The following is a 6,837-nucleotide window of genomic DNA, read 5'->3' on the forward strand; positions in this document are numbered from 1 at the left end:
AGGAATGAACTATCCTACACGTAATTCACAAGATGACAGTAATATGTTTAATTCACCCAACCGTGATGACTCTACCTAAATATGGGGTTTCAATCTGAGTGCTTACTACAATAGACAAATATTGGTTCTTCAGACACTGTAAACAGTTGGCTTGAACACGGTGTAGATATTCCGTTTGACTCTGTACCAATACCTTTTTCTTGTAAAAACAGAACTTTCAATTAAAAAAAACACGTATTTATATCAAGTGAGCTTAAAAGATTAGAAGAACAGGGTATTATTCGTAAAGACAATAGTGTTCAATTTATTTCGCCAATTAACTGCGTGCCAAAAAGAAACAACAAATTTGGGCTAATTATAGACCTTAGAAAATTAAACTCCTGTACCACTACCAAAAATTTTAAGTATGAAGATATCAATTTTGTGTTAGATTTTGTAAACCATAAAGACAAGCTAGTAACATTATATATTAAGGAGGGATTTTATCATGTACCCTTATCTAAATATTCCCAGAATTTTATGGGGTTTATGTTTAATAATCAAAAGTATACACGATTTAAACTTCCATTTGGCTTATGCCTAAGCCCATATTTTTCTATAAAACACTACGACCAATAGTCAATTTTTAACGGTCCAAAGGTATAAAGGTGTCAGTGTATGTAGATGATTTTATTATTGCAGCTGATGAAAATATTATAGAGCATCATAGAGACTTAGTCTAGGATACATTGGCAAAGTTAGATATTGCTGTTAATTTTGAAAAATCTAGCTTAACTCCCTCTTATAAAAAAGTATATATTGGGTATATTGTAGATACTTATTATCATGATAAATATGTTTGGTTAGAAATACCGAAGACACGCATTACCAAAGTGTTGCATGATATTGATAGAATTTTAAAGAAAAGTTTTGTTTCAGTACGTGCATTAGCACGGATAACAGGTCAATGCTTTTCTATGTCAAAAGCAGCATTGCCTGCTTAACTACAGTTACGTAACTTATATAGACTATTAAAGACAAGACAGTCTTGGCAGGATTTTTTAATTTTAGATAAGGGTTCCTTACAGGACCTCGGTTGGTGGAAGGCCTCCCTCAAAGCATGGAACGGTTGTGCAAAACAGAACGAAAGCATCGATCTTCAATTAGTTACAGATGCCTCGACCGTAGGATTGGGCGGATTTATCGGGACACAGGAGGCTCAAGGATTGTGGACGCACGAGTTCCATTGCAAACATTCGAACATCAGAGAGATGGTAGCAGTTCTTTTCTCACTCAGAGCTTTTCGAAAAATTGTACAGGAAAAAGTGTATTCAGATACTCTCGGACAATGTGTCGACAGTAGCGAATATAAACTTGCAAGGGGGTCAAAGTCCAGATTTGACTCGTATAGCTGCTCTGATTTGGTCGGAAGCTTTACAGAACAATGTCACATTAACAGCCAAATGCTTGGCAGGAGTGCAAAACACACATGCCGATTTCCTTTCAAGGAGGGTGGTTCAAACCGATTGGATGTTACACCCAAAACGTTCAATTCCTGGACAAAATCTGGGGTCCACACACAATCGACAGGTGTGCCTCTCTAGCAAGCCGACAACTGAGGTTATACAACAGTCTTTACTACGACCCGGAAACGAAGGGAGTAGATTGTCCTGCCCAGATAGATTGGGGGAAACGCAACAATTATGTGAATCCACCGTTTTGTTTAATTAGAAAGATATTGAGAGATAAGAAGCAACAAGCAGAGGCGTCCCTGTTAGCTCCATACTGGAAGTCAAAGCTTTGGTTTCAGACTTCCAAGGAGATGTGGATAACCCCCCCCCCCACCTTCAATAAAATTGAACATTGAACAATTTAAGACAAACATGCATAAATACTAGTATTGTCATTTAACGGTGGAACTTAATGTTTTTGGATGCACAAAAGCTTGGTTTAGTTATGAATAGACAGCGCATGGTTTTAAAATTGCCTGTTCATGTCACTTTCATATCTTAGTAGCAAGTAGTGAGACTTTGCATATAGAAAAGGGAGTCTGGTGCTGCATTGAATGTTCAATACAATCAAGTTTTCTCTACTACGTTGGCAATTGGGGCAATTAACCATTTGGATATGCCTATGCATGTACGAAACAAAACCCTGGGTAACAAATATCCTGAGATAATTTGTTTACCAATGGTGTGTCTTATTACTTTATGATATATTACACTATATATTATATTTCTTTTTAATTTAAGGTTCAAATAGCTCCTTACTACATGAAAATGGTTATCTGACCAGATATAATAGTTTATATTTGCTAAGAGTAATCAAGGGAACCAAAGTTATAGCGGTAATCAAAAGAATGCAATCCAGGGACATAGACCAGACATGGAAAACAGACATACACAACAAAGAATATATAGTAACAAAAATCATACATAAAGAGTAACAAAATCAAATGAGCAACTCGGACTCCACTAAAAAGTCGGACCATGGACCAGGTGCACCGGTAGGGTAAGCGTGCTCTGCTTTTCTAGGAACACCCGCCGAGTTGCTCATTAAAAATTAAATCAATTCCGGGGTAGATAAACGAGGAAAGGAAAACTATGACTCTTTGAATAAATCAGTTTTCATGGAGGAGATGGATACACCATAACGATCCACGAGTTCATGATGACGACCATGAAACTTCTGTAGTGATGACTTCAATCTTGTAGCAACATAACCCTGTTCCAGAAGCCTATTTGTTAGACAAAAAAGTCTGCGTAGTTTCGGCAAACTCTGGTATAAGGTATGAGTTGTGATATGAACACTCCATACACAAGTGCTGAAGGGATGTTGCCAGAGATGAAAGGAAAGTTGACAATTTTAAATGAAAAATCATTACGTTTGTCGTAAAGTTTGGTCAATAGTTTTCCTTTACCATCGATTTCTAAGTGTATCAAGATATGAGACTGACTTCACGGTGTCTATAGTATCCTTTATCTCAAGTTCTTTGGGGTAGATGCGATAAATACTAAATTAGTGTTTCTTTTTATTTTAATAACTTTTTTGTATGTTAAATAATTGTGAGAAACCTTGCCATTTCGAATATACGCATAAAATAAATCATCTAGTCTTATTGGTTAGTTAGGAAAAAATATGTTTATAACAATCTGGACTTATTGCTAATAGTCATGAGGTTTTTCACATATAGTCAAGTTCTCTATTCTCTAATTGTTCTTGAACAATTGAACTTTTAATCGTATATTTTATTCCTTTTTTATTTCAGAAATTCTAATATTAAAACTGCAAACTGCCAAATATTTTTTTGTTTCTAATTGAAGAGGCTACATATGGCTTCTTTTGAAATTCAATTATCAGTGGCAAAAGAATGGAACTTAAAACATGTCTCGACCTGCATTGACACTAATATGCAAAGTTTAGAGTTTAAAAACTATAGTAGGAGTAATATAAAGCACATCTTAATTGTTTAAAATCCACAACATGCACAATTGAAAAAAAAAACTATTAACAATGTTCAAATAATAATAATAAAAAAACCTGAAAAAAATATACATACAAATACACAAGGTTAGATGTACATGTAGCATTACTTCACAACTGGTTTGTCACTGTTGCAAACAAACCAACTTCTTTTACTGTTTTACTTGCCGGTGGTTTATATTTTAAATCCAACACACCTGAAAACATTCAATTGTTTTTTAATATTTGTATTGCCCTTGGTACATGAATTATATGACAATCAATACTTCTACTACTGCTGATGCAATACGATGACCTTTTTTTTCAAAATTTACATTTCCTTGCAAAAGGAGGAGTTTTTCCCTGTTTCATAAAAAAAATTCTCATGGTAAACCTTTATTTGTCATGATTTGATTTCATCTCCTCGACAAATCAAATCCACTATTTTCAGTTATAAATATATTTGATGTATTTCCTTTTCACAGGTCAGATATAAAATTGAAAGCACCTGACGGAGTTATACTCACTAACACTCTACATGTGTTATGATTTTTGTAGTAAATGTAAGTTATAACTTGTGCTGTTGGTGACCAGGTTTTTGAATAAATAATTCAGTACAGTCTACAGTGGTAGTGGTCTTTGGAAAGTATTTTTTTTCTTTTTAAATGATAGAGGCATGTACTTTTTTATTTTGTCTAGTTTTGGCCATTTTATGCTAGGAACAAAAATGCTGTCAATAAGATTAATTAACGTGGTAATTATCTGAGAAACTCTGGAGTCTGAGACACCAAAGATATCTGCCAAGAAAAAAAGACATCACAGCTAGTCAACTTTATTACTTGGTAGAGGCTTAACTTTCTTTTTCTGCTTGTTCCCTTGCTAGTAGTTCACTACTTCTTCATTTGTAAAAATAGCCTTTCTTTCAAAGATACATCTCAATTCATTTGATATTACAAGTTTCATAAAAAAAAATCTTAATCATGAAGGCAATTTTAGTTGTTGACCACAAAAAAATTATTCGGCACCTTTCTTATCTTCCATAATTATTTCAAACAAAAATCCTCAGCAATAAAGTGTTTTCTCGAAATTAAGCAGTTTTCAAGAAAAAAAATATAAAAATGTGTATTGAACCACATCCTACCAAACAGACCTTGCAACTGGGCTTTTGAAGTGTAGTACCTGACATTTGCATCATTTTTTGGTCATTTTTTCACAAACAAATCCATAGAAGAGTTCCAGAAGAATCCTCTGATACAGCTTCATGATTCTTTTCTTGGTCTTCCAATTGATTGATGTCAGCCTTTGTCAGACAAGTCTGTGTTTCAGCGTCACACATGTCAGGGAAATCTTAACAGCATTTAAACTGTAGTCATGTTCTATGCAATTATTTAAAAATCAAAAGATTTAAGAAGAGGAATTAATTAGACTAAATTGACATCTATAATATTCCAACAAAATCAAGTAAGTCTCCAGCTTATGTAAAAATACTATGTACCTGTAAAAATATAAATGCAGCATGGCATTTTGTATATAAAACACAAGCATCATTCATCATTGATTTTAAGCTTAATTGAAATTGTTCCAGAAACAATGGACTCCTATAGTTTTTTCTTTCTTTGTCATACTGTATCAATCATTTTAATTTACAGGAATAAGTATCTTCTGATATAATAGAAGACTTAAACTAATTCATCTAATTTTACCATATCAGTTCTTTCTATTGCTAATTACTTTTTTGTTTTGCCTTTTCGAGTTTCGAGTTTTTATTTTCTCTATAAAGTTAAAAGTATTAAAGATATATAGATATGGTTAATTTTTTTGTGGTTCGTAATGCTGGATAGATTTCTAGTCAAAATTCCACCGATTACCTGTTTTAATTTTGTTATGTTGATATCATTGAATAAGTCTGATTGTATGTTTTTCTTCATAGAAAACAATTGGTTCCGGATCATTAAAAAAAGTCTTAGTTATTTTATAAAGTTAATTAAATTAATATGTAAGAAACGATGATTGTGATTTACCGTCTATGTACTGGATTCCTAAACTTCACAAGAATCCATACAAACAACCTTTCATAGCTGGATCTGCAAAATGTACCACCAAACCTCTTTCAAAACTTTTAACTTCTATACTCACAACTGTCAAAGAGGGTCTACAGTCCTACCACAAAACTTGTTACTCCCGTAGTGGTATTAATTCAATGTGAATCCTGAAAAATTTGAAAGATCTTTTGGAGACAATCAGTTCAAGACTATTGTCTGAATATAATAGCATTAAAACCTATGATATTTCAACACTGCATACTTCTATTCCCCATACTCAGTTAAAATCCCGCCCGACTTAAAAACATTATACATCGTTGTTTTTTTCCAAAAACGATGGTACACCTAGATACAAATATATAGTTCTTGGAAGAGATTCCTCATACTTTGTAAGAAATAATTCCAAATCATCTTCCAAATATACAGAGGAAGATGTTTATAAAATGCTGGAATTTTTAATTGACAACATATTTGTCCAGTGTGGTGGACGTGTTTTTCAACAAACGGTCGGCATTCCAATAAGAACAAATTGTGCTCCTTTACTTGCTGACCTATTCCTTCACTCTTATGAGGCTGACTTTATAGCTGATCTGATCAGAAAGAAAGAATATCGTTTGGCTAGATCCTTCAATCTCATTTTTTCGCTATATAGATGACGTATTATCTTTAAACAATCCTAATTTCGGGGATTTGAAACATCGCATCTACCCAAAAGAACTTGAGATAAAGGATACTACAGACACTGTGAAGTCAGCCTCATATCTTGACCTACACTTAGAAATCGATGGTAAAGGAAAACTATTGACCAAACTTTACGACAAACGTCATGACTTTTCATTCAGAATTTTCAACTTTCCTTTCATCTGTGGCAATATCCCTTCGGCTCCTGCGTATGGTGTGTTCATATCACAACTCAAACGTTATGCCAGAGCTTGCCGAAACTAAGCAGACTTTTTGTATCGCGCTAGAACTCTAACAAATTGGCTTCTGGAACAGAGTTATGTTGCTACAAGATTGAAGTCATCACTACAGATGTTTTATGGTTGTTGACATGAACTCGTGGATCGTTATGGTGTATCTATCAGCACCATGAAAACTGATTTATTCAACGGATCATAGTTTTCCTTCCCTCGTTTGTCTACCCCGGACTTGACTTTTTATGAGCAACTCGGCGGGTGTTTTTAGAAAAGCAGAGGACGCTTTCCCTACCGGTGCACCTGGTCCATGCTCCCAGTTTTTAGTGGAGTCCGAGTTGCTCATTTACTTTTGTTACTTTGCATGTATGATTTTAGTTACTTTATGTTCTTTGTTGTGCATGTCTGTTTTCAATGTCTGGTCTTTGTCCCTGGATTAC

The sequence above is a fragment of the Perna viridis genome, chromosome 6, assembly GCF_037379345.1.
Source record: "Perna viridis isolate PV_CMFRI_1.1 ecotype Kerala chromosome 6, ASM3737934v1, whole genome shotgun sequence".
In the NCBI taxonomy this organism is placed as follows: domain Eukaryota; kingdom Metazoa; phylum Mollusca; class Bivalvia; order Mytilida; family Mytilidae; genus Perna; species Perna viridis.